Here is a 12330-nt window from a genome sequence, read left to right as displayed (position 1 = left end):
GAGGGCGCTTGTTGGGATGAGCACTGGGTATTGTATGTAAGCCAATTTGACAACAAATCATATTTTAAAAAGGGGGAACAAAACTAGATCCCGCACGAACTTGGAATATATCTCCAAAGTTGCTGACATATCTACTTTTATATGTAGAGTAATTCCAATATTTTAGAAAAATTAGAGAATGGTTCTTAGAATTAGTCTTACCTTTCTGAATGAGGGTCTGAATACTAGGAAGTAAGTCTGACCATGGTATGAATTCGCATTGCTGTAAATCCACAAAATACCCAAAGATCGAATGCTTACCAGTTGGTAGGCTGATGCCTGTGTTTGAAAATGACAAATAAACAGGTCCAAGTAAGAAAGGTTTGTTTATGGGATTTTCATTAATGATATGATCTCTATGTGAAAAATCTGATTGTTGAACTAGAAACAGTAACTGTTCACCAAGGGTATATCCAAATATATAAAACAGGCCTATCTTTTTCTTCTTCTTATCTTTAATTATATAAAAACATCTTTTTTATATCCCCAAAGCAAAGTGAATCATGATGTGATACTCTTTGAGGTCTTACCCGGACGTCCTGCTTATCACCCTGTGCTGGATGTTATTAAGTGACAGTCACTGGTAGAGTCAAAACAATATATCAGGTAAGTCTGCCACTTATTTGCAAATCACATTCACTTTTCCATTATAAAATTAGTAAATTTTCTTAATAGATTCGGGAAAATACAGGATAATAAAAGCAGGATCATTTAGCCATGGTTTCACCATATGAAGATAACAGTGCTAATATTTCATATAGTTCTTTGAATCATTTCTAAAATTTTCATACACAGGAAAATTCATTTTTGGGGAGTATACAGTTCTATGAGTTGTTTTTTTTTTTTTTTTTTTTTTACCACATGCATGTATTCTTGTAATCACTGCAGTAGACGAGGTAAGAGAACAATTCTAAAACCCCCCAAAATTCCCATGTGCCTACCCCTTTTGTATTCAGTCCTAACCCCTGGTAACCACTGATCTATTATTTTTTTACTTTTATCTATTTATTTATTTTTTGAGAGAGAGAGAGAGAGAGAGAGAGAGAGAGAGAGAACACATCCCAAGCAGGTTCTGCACTATCAGTGCAGAACCCAATGTGGGGCTCGATCCCGTGACCCCAGGATCATGACCTGAGCCAAAATGGAGAGTTGGACACTCAACCACCTGAGCCACCCAGATGCCCCTGTTCTCTATATTTGCTTTATCCAAACTGTCATGGAAATGGAAAACTACAGTATGCACCTTTTTGAAACTGAGTTCTGTCACTACATAATGCATTTAAGATTCATTCCTGTCGCTCATCACTCTTCATCAATAGCTCATTCCCTTTCACTGCTGAATAGTATTCCACTGTGTGGGTGGACCACAGTTTGTTTAACCACTGACCTATTATTTTTATTTTTATTTTTTTTTTAAATTTTTTTTTCAACGTTTTTATTTATTTTTGGGAGAGAGAGAGACAGAGCATGAACGGGGGAGGGGCAGAGAGAGAGGGAGACACAGAATCGGAAACAGGCTCCAGGCTCTGAGCCATCAGCCCAGAGCCTGACGCGGGGCTCGAACCCACGGACCGCGAGATCGTGACCTGGCTGAAGTCGGACGCCCAACCGACTGCGCCACCCAGGCGCCCCACCACTGACCCATTAAAGAACACTTGAGTTCTTCCCAATTTTTGCCAACTACGAATAATGTTGCCATGAATATTTGTGTGTAGGTTTGACTGAATATAAGATTTCATTGATCTGGGATAAGTACCTAGAGGCATGACGGTGGGTCATATGGTACGTGCATATTGAACATTTTAAGAAACTCATACCGCTTTCCAGAGTGGCTGTGTTTTTATCCTACAATTAGCAGTATATGAAACCGCCTGTTGCTATATAGTCATGCTAACACTTGGTATTGATTTAAAAAATTTTTAGTTTTTCATCCTTTATTGAGACATAAATGGCAAATGATATCATGTAAGATTAAAGTGCACAATGGGGGGCGCCTGGGTGGCGCAGTCGGTTAAGTGTCCGACTTCAACCAGGTCACGATCTCGCGGTCCGTGAGTTCGAGCCCCGCATCAGGCTCTGGGCTGATGGCTCGGAGCCTGGAGCCTGTTTCCGATTCTGTGTCTCCCTCTCTCTCTGCCCCTCCCCCGTTCATGCTCCATCTCTCTCTGTCCCAAAAATAAATAAACGTTGAAAAAAAAAATTAAAAAAAAAAAAAGTGCACAATGGGATGATTTGATACATACATATATTGAGAAAAAAATACAACAAGGTTAGTTAATAACTTCATCACCTCACATAATTATCTGTCTGTGAACGTGTGAGAACATTTATGATCTACCCTCTTAGCGACGTTCCGACATACAGTCTGCACGTTACATTCCCAGTTTTGATTATTTGATAATTGGAAGTTTGTATTCGTTGACCAACATCTCCTCATGTCCCCCACCCGCCGGGCACCTGGCAGCCACCGTCTTATTCTCCAGGAGTGTGGCTTTTTTAGGCCCCACGTATAAGTGAAATCGTACAGTATCTGTCTTTCTCAGTTTGACTTATTTTGCTATATATATCACATTTTCTTTATCCATTTATCTGTCGATGAACCCTTAGGTTGTTTCCATGTCCTGGCTATTATGAATAATCCTTCAATGAACATGGGGATAATATTATTTCTTGGAGACAGTGAATTCATTGCCTTTGGATATACACCCAAAATAAGATTGCTGGATCACACGGTAGCTCTATTTCTAATTTTTTGAGTCACCTCCATATTGTCTCCCACAGTGGCTGCACCAACCCCATAATGTTTCCACAGTGGCCGTGTGAATTTAAATACTCACCAAGAGTGTACAAGGTTCCCTTTTCTCTACATCCTAACATTTGCCGTCGTTTGCCATTTTAATAATAGTCATTCTAACAGACGTGAGGTAATAATACCTCATTGCGGTTTTCATGTGCATTTACGTGATGGTTACACTGGACTTTTCATGGCCCTATTTGTCATTTGTGTGTCTTTGGGAAAGTGTCTTCTGTTCAGGTCCTCTGCCATTTTTAATCAGAGCATTTGGGGTTATTTACAAATTTATGTTTTGCTCTTGAGTTGTAGGAGTCCCTTATATATTTTGGATATGAGCCCCTTATCACACATGTATATGGCGTGCAAGTGTTTTCTCCTGTTCTATGGATTCATTTATGTCTTTAATCCATTTTGAGTTAATTTTTGTCAGTGGTGTAAATAGGGGTCCGACTTCATTATTCAGTTTGCATGTGATTATCCAGTTTTCCCAATTCTCTTTATTGAAGGGACTATCTTCTTGGTGCCTTTGTCAAAAATTGGTTGGCTATATAAGCACGGGCTTGTTTCTGGACTCTCTGTTCTGTTCCATTGGTCCATGCGTCTGTGTTCAGTGCCAGCATCATGCTGTTTTGACTTTTATAGCTTTGTAATACAGTCTGATATAAGGGGGTGTGATGCCTTCAGCTTTGTTCTTCTGCCAAAACAGGACTGTTTTGTCTACTCAGTCTTTTATAGTTCCCTTGTTCCCTCTTCCTCTCCTCTCTTCCTGCCTTCCTTTGTGAACTGATGATTTTCCCTAGTGGTGTGCTTGAATTTCCTTCTTTATCTCTTGTGTATCTACAGTTGGTTTTTGGTTTTTGGTTTTGGTGGTTACCATGACATTTGCATACAATGTCTTATAGCTATAATAATAGTCTTTTAAGCTGATAACAAGCTCATTTCAGTCACATGCAAAAACTCTTTTACCCCTCCTCCTATTTTATGCTATTCATGTCACAGTTTACTTCTCTTTATTACTGGAGCTACAGTAATTTTTAATGTTTTTATCTTTTAATTTTTATACTAGAGTTAAGTGATTCACAGACCGACATGTTACAATATTAGAACATTTGACTATATACTAACCTTTACCAATGTTTTTTATAATTTCACGTGTTCTCCTGTTACTAATTAACATCCTTCCTCATTTCAATTTGAAAAGCTCCGTTTAGCATTTTTTGTAAGGCAGGTCTAGTGGTGATGAACTCCCCAGCTTTTGTGTGGGAGAGTCTTCATTCCTCCTTCATTTCTGAAGGACAACTCTGTGGGGTGAAGTATTCTTGGTTGGCAGTTTTTTTTCTTTCAGCACGTTGAATAGATCATCCTACTCTCTCCTGGTGTGCAAGGTTTGTGCCAAGAAATTTGCTGAGCCTGATGGTATTCCCTGTAGGTGGGCAATTTTTTCCCTTGCCTATTTTCAAATTATCTTTCTTTAGATAGTTTATAAGGTGTCTGAGAAGATTCTTGGGTTGAAATTATTGGAGGACCTCTGAAATTCATGTAACGGGTATCTAAATCTCTCCCTGGATTCAGTCAGTTCTCTACCATAATTTCTTTAAGCCTTTGCCCCTCTCTCCCTCACTTCTCCTTCTGGGACCCCAGTAATGTGTAGAGTTTTAAAAATTAATGATATCCCATATTTCACAGGCTTTCTTCATTCTTTTTCTCTTTGTTCTCCTATGAGTGGATAATTTCAAATGACCTGCTTTCTGTCTTAGAGGTTCTTTCTTCTGCTTGATCCAGTCTGGTTGATGTTCTGTTTCATTCGTTGTGCTCTCCAGCTCCACCACTTGTGTTTGGTTCTTATTTATGATTCCTATCTCCGTTAAATTTCTTATTTTGTTCTCCTGATTTCATTGAATCATCTTCCAGTATTTTCTTTTTAGCTCACTGGGCTTCCTCCAAACAAGTATTTTAAATTCCTTACTGGGAAAACCACAGACCTCTGTTTCTTTGGGGCCAGTTACTATAAAAATACTGCACTTCTTTGGCTGCCATGTGTCCTTGACTTTTCATGCTCATTGAAGTCCTTCACTGCAGTCTCCACATTTGATGATGCAGTTTCCTCCAGTCTTTACTAACTGGCTGTGGGAGAGAAAAAACTCCCTTCGACCCATTGAGGATTCTGAGGCTTTCTCAGTATTTTCTATGGAAACGCTTGCTGCACTCTTCTGGCTCTCTCCAGTTGGGTAATTTTTGGGCACGTATGCCTTCTCTCCATCCTGCCTGGCCAGGCGGGGCACCGACGGCCTCCCTGTTGCTTTCCCTAAGGTGGTGGTTGGATGCTGTATTTGCGTGTGATTTCTCCCAATCCTGCAGCTGGGCTAGTTTTGTACCAGCCATCTGAAAAAGTTCCCTTCTGTGGTGCACACAGGGTGCTGGCCACCGGATGAGGGTGTTTATGGGTGAGGCTCATGGAGTGTTTGGGTGCCCATGGGCCAGTTCAGGGGATCCTCAGGCAAGGTATCCCCAGCAGCTCATGGGTAGAGCTCCTTGGAGTCCTAAAGTTGTTCAGCGGGATTCGTGTCCCTTTCATATGCTCCATTCTGAATCCTGACTGCTGTTCTCCCAGCCACTCACTGCCCCACACTCAATAGTTCACAATTCAGTCCTTTGTGTGGGGCTAACGAGAAATGGGCCTCCCTGGTAGGGTCCCGGACAACTGAGAAGCTGGCTGCTCACACACACGCCGTCACTTTCCCCTCCTGGCACTGGGCTGTGCCGCCAAGGGAAGGGTGACACAAGTAAAGAGCTGAGAAATGGGTCTATTGTACCAACAAATGTACACATGTCGATTTCACTTCTGCATTATCTGCGTATCTATCAAGCAAAGAAAGCAGGAGTTCAGGCTAAAAATGCCTTTGTGTAAGTTTCCTATTGCTGCCGTAACAAATCACCACAAACTTACGGGTCTTCAAACAACACAGATTTATTCTCTTTCAGTCCTAGAGGTCAGGAGTCCAACCCGTTTTCACTGGGCTAAAATCAGAGTGTTGGCAGGACTCTGTTCCTCTGGAGGCTCTCGAGGAGAATCCCGCTCTTTCCCTTTCCAGTTTTGGGAGGCCACCTGCTGTCCGTGGCTCGTGGCCCCCGCCTCCATCTTCAAAGCCAGCAACTGCCCATCTCTTCAGCCATCCACTTACATCCTCACACCCGCTTCTCGGACTCTTCTGCCTCCCTCTTGCATCGGAAAGGACTCCTGTGACGAGATTGGCCCCCCGTAAAGTAACCCAGGATAACCTTCCCATCTCAGGATCCTTCACTTCATCACATCCATAAACTCCCTTTTGTTATGAGACAGCATATTCACAGGGTCCAAGGGGTGAGATGTGGGAATCTCCGGGAAGCCACTATTCTGCAAGGGGGCTCATTGTAACCTCCGTCCTTTGCCTTCTCTGTTGTTTTTATCTCCTGCAACTAAGAGCTAGTTTGTGAGGAAACGGTTTCCGGTCAGGGAACGAGCCTGCCCCTCACCTAATTCTGCCCTAAGGGTAACATGTACTGATGATCTTTAGCTGTGACGGCTGCAGTGGGTACACCTTCTACAGAATGCAACTGTTAGCCTCAACCGTAAATTATTCCTACAGATAGTTTTTTCAAATTTAATCATCAGGTAAAGGTAATGAGCAGAAACAAAGGAACAGCCATAAATTAACAAGACTTGAATGACTGGAACGATCAGGTGCATAATCTAAGACGGCCATGCTTGTTACGTTTAAAGAAATAAAACTAAGCTTGAAAAGACCTAAAAAGAATGAGAAACTATGAAAAAGTGACAAAGCCTATTTGAAACAAAGGAACCAAATACAGCTCCTAAAAATGAGAAGAGTGCGGACACAATAACAAAACCAGGACCACACTTACTGGGGAAGCACTTTTAAGTGCTACCATTTAGAACGGCAAACCTAAAAACCAAAGGAAAAAAAAGATGAAATACTTACAACTAAGCTTAGTAAGAAATACACAAAGTCAATATGAGGAAAACTCGAAGACTTGTCTCTAGGTTTCTGTTTACTAATTCTTTCTCTGGTGATGCCAAGGGTAGAATTTCTAGTTGGTCCTTTTTCATAGCCGCATGTTTGTTCATTTCTACTTGTTTTTGTTTGTTTGTTTTTGCTTCATAATTGCTTATTTATGTAAAAACAGATGCCATTTCCTTGTTTATCTTTTAGAGAACCCTAAACACATTCACATTAAAGTAAAGTCTCTGTTAGGATCCGATACTTTCATCTGGAATGAGTTAATACAATGATGGGTGACTTTGTTGGTATTGTTTTGTGTTTTACAATTTTGTTCATGGGATGATTACGAGTGGGAGGTCTGTGGGCTGTCTTCTCTTCTCATTTCCACTCTGATGGTCTTGTACTTTGTACAACTGCTACCACCTGCCTCTCCTTCCTTGCCTTCATACACGCTCGTCCCAAACTAGCTTTTCCACTGGTGCTTCAGATCACAGAACAGAATTTCATATTCATCATTTTGAGATCAACAATCTAAGATAATGTGTAACTTATGGTCTTGTCTTCAGGCTCACAGGGAGAGGAAACAATGGAACTGAGGGCAGTTTATACACCATAAGAGTTAGCGACATCAAGTCGAATCACAGAGTTTGACGACAAATTAACATGCCATGCTTTGACATTAAAAGTTAATTTCCATAGGAAATAACATAAAACTTTGCGATCCAGACGTCTTAAACAGAACTTTTAGAAATAACTTCAAAAGGATGCTTAAGAGTTACATCACACAAAGTAGTAGAATTTGTACTTCTGGCCATTTTTTTTTCTCTCTCTCATCTTTATCTAACAAAGTTCTTCTAAATATATTCACGTTCAGTATTTGGGCCTTTCGGGCACCTGAACCAATGAAGTCTTTGTCTTCTCCAGGTCCCTTTAATCGACAACAGCTAATTGGCAAGGGTGACTGTTTCAGAACGTTAGGATACATTCCATTTGTTAGCACTGATGCAAAAAACATACACAATAAAGAAACCTAAGTCCTCCTAAGATAATTTTTAAAATGTTAGTCTTTAAATGTGGGGTGCCTGGGTGGCTCAGTCAGTTAAGAGTCTGACTCTTGATTTCGGCTCAGGTCACGATCTCACGGTTCATGGGTTCGAGCCCTGCGTCGGGCGCTGCACTGATGGTGTGGAGCCTGCTTGGGATTCTCTCTCTCTCCCCCCTCCTCTGCCCTTCCCCTGCTCGTTCTCTCTAAATAAATAAATAAACATTAAACATACGTTAAGAAATAAAATAAAACCATATGAAACAGGTATTTCCTTCTGCAGAAGTTCCCGCTGGGAGATGCTGTGGAGAATACAGACCCAGCTGCTCAGCCGAAGGGCTCAGGGGGGCTGAGGTCACAGTTTTGAGGCGCTACCTCTCTTCTTCTGCTTTCCTTGCATTACAGCTTCCTGGGAAACCAGAAGCAGCCCGGAATCTAATTTCCTTCTACCTCATTTCCTGGGAGGACGGGGCTGGAGTGTGGATATTAACGTTTTGCCTTTCACCTCACATTTGCAAGGATGGGCATTTTATTTTTTTTCAATATCTGAAATTTATTGTCAAATTGGTTTCCATGCAACACCCAGTGCTCATCCCAAAAGGTGCCCTCCTCAATACCCATCACCCACCCTTCCCTCCCTCCCACCCCCCATCAACCCTCAGTTTGTTCTCAGTTTTTAAGAGTCTCTTATGCTTTGGCTCTCTCCCACTCTAACCTCTTTTTTTTTTTTCCCCCTTCCCCTCCCCCATGGGTTTCTGTTAAGTTTCTCAGGATCCACATAAGAGTGAAAACATATGGTATCTGTCTTTCTCTGTATGGCTTATTTCACTTAGCATCACACTCTCCAGTTCCAAGATGGGCGTTTTAATATGAGCCCAACCATACGGAGTTTCAAACTAACATTCTAAAGTGAGCATAATTACGACTGTTTCCCCCAAACACCGCCCAGAACTTACCTACTTGTGGGTTTTCAAACAGTCTGCGGACAAGATTGTCAAAGCCGTAAGTGACTCTGGCGGCTGAACTGGGATCACAGCTTCGATACAGCACCGTCTCACCTTCAGGGTCACTTTCATGTTGTAAAACGCCTCCAAACGCCCACGTAAATGCAAACATGAAGAGCTTCTGAATCACTACTTTCAATTTATCAGGATTCTTTTCCAGATACCATGTACTTTCAGCTCTGGGGTAGATGCATGTGGAAGGACGAAGGTTAACATTTTTAGAAGAAAGTTCAGTGATGTATTTCAATTTCATGTCCAAGTCTCATTATTAAACGTTAGGATACAGTTAGGTATTGACATAATGTTTTAAGGTTAATCTAGAATCTTCTTTGCTAAGTCATGTAGATTATATACTGTTAATATTTTTTTTTCAATTTTTCTTAATGTTTATTTTTGAGAGAGAGAGAGAGAGCGTGAATGAGGGAGGGGCAGAGAGAGAGACACAGAGAATCTGAAGCAGGCTCCAGGCTCTGAGGTGTCAGCACAGAGCCCAATGCTAGGCTCGAACTCACGAACCCTAAGATCATGACCTGAGCCGAAGTTGGACACTTAAACGACTGAGCCACCCAGGCGCCCCAATACTGTCACTATTTTTAAAGTACCATTAGTGTAAGAGATTTGTAGTCAACCTTTATTTCGCTGATTTAGTACACGTGATTCACTTCTATTTTAGGTCAAGTTATTAGCTGAGATTTACCTATCTTTTGGGAGAGGATCTGGTATTTTTCCATTTTATGTAGAAATACACAAGCAAGTGAATAGTTGCTCATACGGTCTCCTCTCAACCAAGTCCTAGGGCCTGATTTACTTCAACCTGGCTAGTGGCAGGTGCTGTAAGTGTGGGGAGAGTCTCGTCCAGTCTGGGCTGACGGGGTCACCCTGGCCTGTGGACCCTGAAATTCTACAGAAACCGGGCCGAAGGTGATGGAGCTGAATCGGGCTGGGGCCTGATTTCAAGGCATGTAAAATAGTTCAGGATTTAGCATTATCATAAAATTATTTACAAATTATGAAAATCCTAAAAACAGATCACTGAACCGAAGTGTACTGGCAAACATTCTTCTACAGTACACACACACAACGGTATTTAAAATTTCCAGTCCTGTGAAACAGTTCATTTAGAGAATGTTTACTGAATTCCTACTGTGTATCAGCTACTCCAGACAAAACAAACACGACCCCTTCTTTCCAGAACTGGTACAGGTTTATTGCCTAGTAATTCTGTGCTTATTTGAGTGTCTGGCACCCAGAAGGTACTTAACCATGTCTGCTGAATGAATAACTGACCTCTCTTCTGTATTCTTGAATTTGGCAGAAACTTTTGCACGTGGAGAATTTTTCTCCCCAGTTGAAACGTCCTTCCAATCGTCACCTTAAAAAGGGAAGAGTATTTTTCCGCAGTGAACAATAGACCCAGAATTTACCTGGTTAATTAGCGAGGTTTAACATTCAACACTGTTTCATTTCTGAACTGTCACAGAGGTTTTTCTTGCACATACAGCTACTCACCAGACCAGAGTGCGAGCTACCTTTCGAAGGAAAGAGGAGCAGGGAACGGACCTGCCATTGTCTGAAATGCTTATTTGAAGCGTACGTCTACATACTTCGTCATTCTATTCTAGCAACTTTTCTGTAAGTTTGACTGTTCTAACATGAAACCCTAGAACATTCAGGTAATGTGGTACATGTGACAAACTAAATAATACATGGGTCCTGATGAAGAGAAGGACGCTTTCAGACAACAGATTTAAATTCGCTGAAACAAACAGCAAACAGGTGCATCTTCGACAGGGGGACGGGGTGTTGGTTTCCTTCCATCTCCCGTCACCCACCTGTCTCGTCCCCGTCACGCACACCATGCAGGAGCATAAAGAGTGAGCGATTATTTCTTCCTCCCTTTAGCTTACTTTTGTTGTTATGATGTTTGTTTTCTTTACACTGACATAATACAGGCTTCTTGTAGAACCTGCCATTCTACGATTCCACCACACATGGGTAACGATGATTAAATGCTCATGCATGTCATGATGGCATTTAATACAATGTCATTTTAGTATTTTTAAATACAATACTTTAACATCTAAGCTCAAATCAAAAGTTAGAAAGAGGGTTGGCTTCTCATCCTGCTTTTTAAGTTCGTCTTCATGTCTTTCCAGTGAAATGTGACACTGCCACACCACAGTCCAGGAAGTCCTTCTACTGCTGATGGAATTCAGATTCTTGCTGTTTTATGATTATAAATAATTCTGCTATAAATAAAGCTCCTTGTGCATAAATCTATATACTTCAGTTATTACTTCTTTATAATGAATTCTTAGAATAAGAGATTCTAGGGCAGAGTATTTTGCTATTCAAAAAAATTTTTTTTAATGTTTATTTATTGTTGAGAGAGAGAGAGAGACAGAGTGTGAGCAGGGGCAGGGGCAGAGAGAGGGGGAGACACAGAATCCGAAGCAGGCCCTGGGCTCTGAGCTGTCAGCACAGAGCCCGACGCGGGGCTCCAACTCTCGAACCGTGAGATCGTGAACTGAGCTGAAGTCGGACGCTCAACCGACTGAGCCACCCAAGCACCCCATATTTTTAACATATATTGCCAGATGGTTCACTAAGAAAGGCTGAATCAATTTATATCTCAAATAGCTTCTGTGAGAGTTTATAGGTGAATACATTTAGCGATCGGTGTGTTTTCTTCATTCAAAAATCTCTTATCAGATGAAAATTGTATGCTATTTTCAAAGAAATGTTCCTTTCGTGATCTGTAAGGTTAAACATTTTTTAAAGAATTTTATGTACTGGAAATTTTAGTAGTTGTGAAAAGATCCCCGGACTCGGGTAACTTCTACATCTGCTCTCCCCTCTATCCTGTCTCGGTCGATAGGTTAGCTGAAAATGTGGAGGAAGAATCCTCCATATACGCATACATTGTAGGGTGTGGAATGGTCTATGATGGCAGGAATGCCACTGCGTATTTGAGGGTTTGTATAAAGTCCTGAAAAATTTGGGGGAATAATTTAAAAAACTCTTATTAGGTAAAATATATACCATAAAATTGACCATTCTGACCACTAACTGTACAGTTCAATGGCATTATGTACGTTTATGGCTTTGCACAACCATCTCCACCATCCATATCTAGAACTTTCCATCATCTCGTACTAAAACTCTACACCCTTTACACAATAACTCCCCATTCCCTTTTCTCCCAGACCCTGGTAATCTCTAGTCTACTTTCTGTCCCCATGCATTTGCCTTTTCCAGGTACCTCATATAAGTGGATTCATACAATTGTGTCCTTTTGTGACTTGCTTATTTTACTTAGTATACTGTCCCCCAGGGTCATCCATGTTGTAGCCTGTGTCAGAATTCCTTTTTGCGGCTGAAGAATATCCATTCTTCTGTCAAGAGACCACTGGGTGGTTTCCACCTTTTGGCTATTATGAATCGCACTGT

General features: G+C 41.3%; 1 long non-coding RNA gene across 1 annotated transcript; it reads right to left on the bottom strand.

Moving 5' to 3' along the window:
* Positions 1-207: 207 nt before the first annotated feature.
* Positions 208-10249, bottom strand: LOC116737840. Its single transcript, XR_004343096.1, has 3 exons — positions 10168-10249; positions 8833-9059; positions 208-318 (listed from the first exon to the last, which is right to left on the bottom strand). It is a non-coding gene; the product is annotated as an uncharacterized LOC116737840 (long non-coding RNA).
* Between the last annotated feature and the right edge of the window lie 2081 nt (positions 10250-12330).

The sequence above is a fragment of the Lynx canadensis genome, chromosome F1, assembly GCF_007474595.2.
Source record: "Lynx canadensis isolate LIC74 chromosome F1, mLynCan4.pri.v2, whole genome shotgun sequence".
Taxonomy (NCBI): domain Eukaryota; kingdom Metazoa; phylum Chordata; class Mammalia; order Carnivora; family Felidae; genus Lynx; species Lynx canadensis.
The sequence above is the reverse complement of the archived record's forward strand: the minus strand, read 5'-3'. Positions and strand labels throughout refer to the sequence as shown.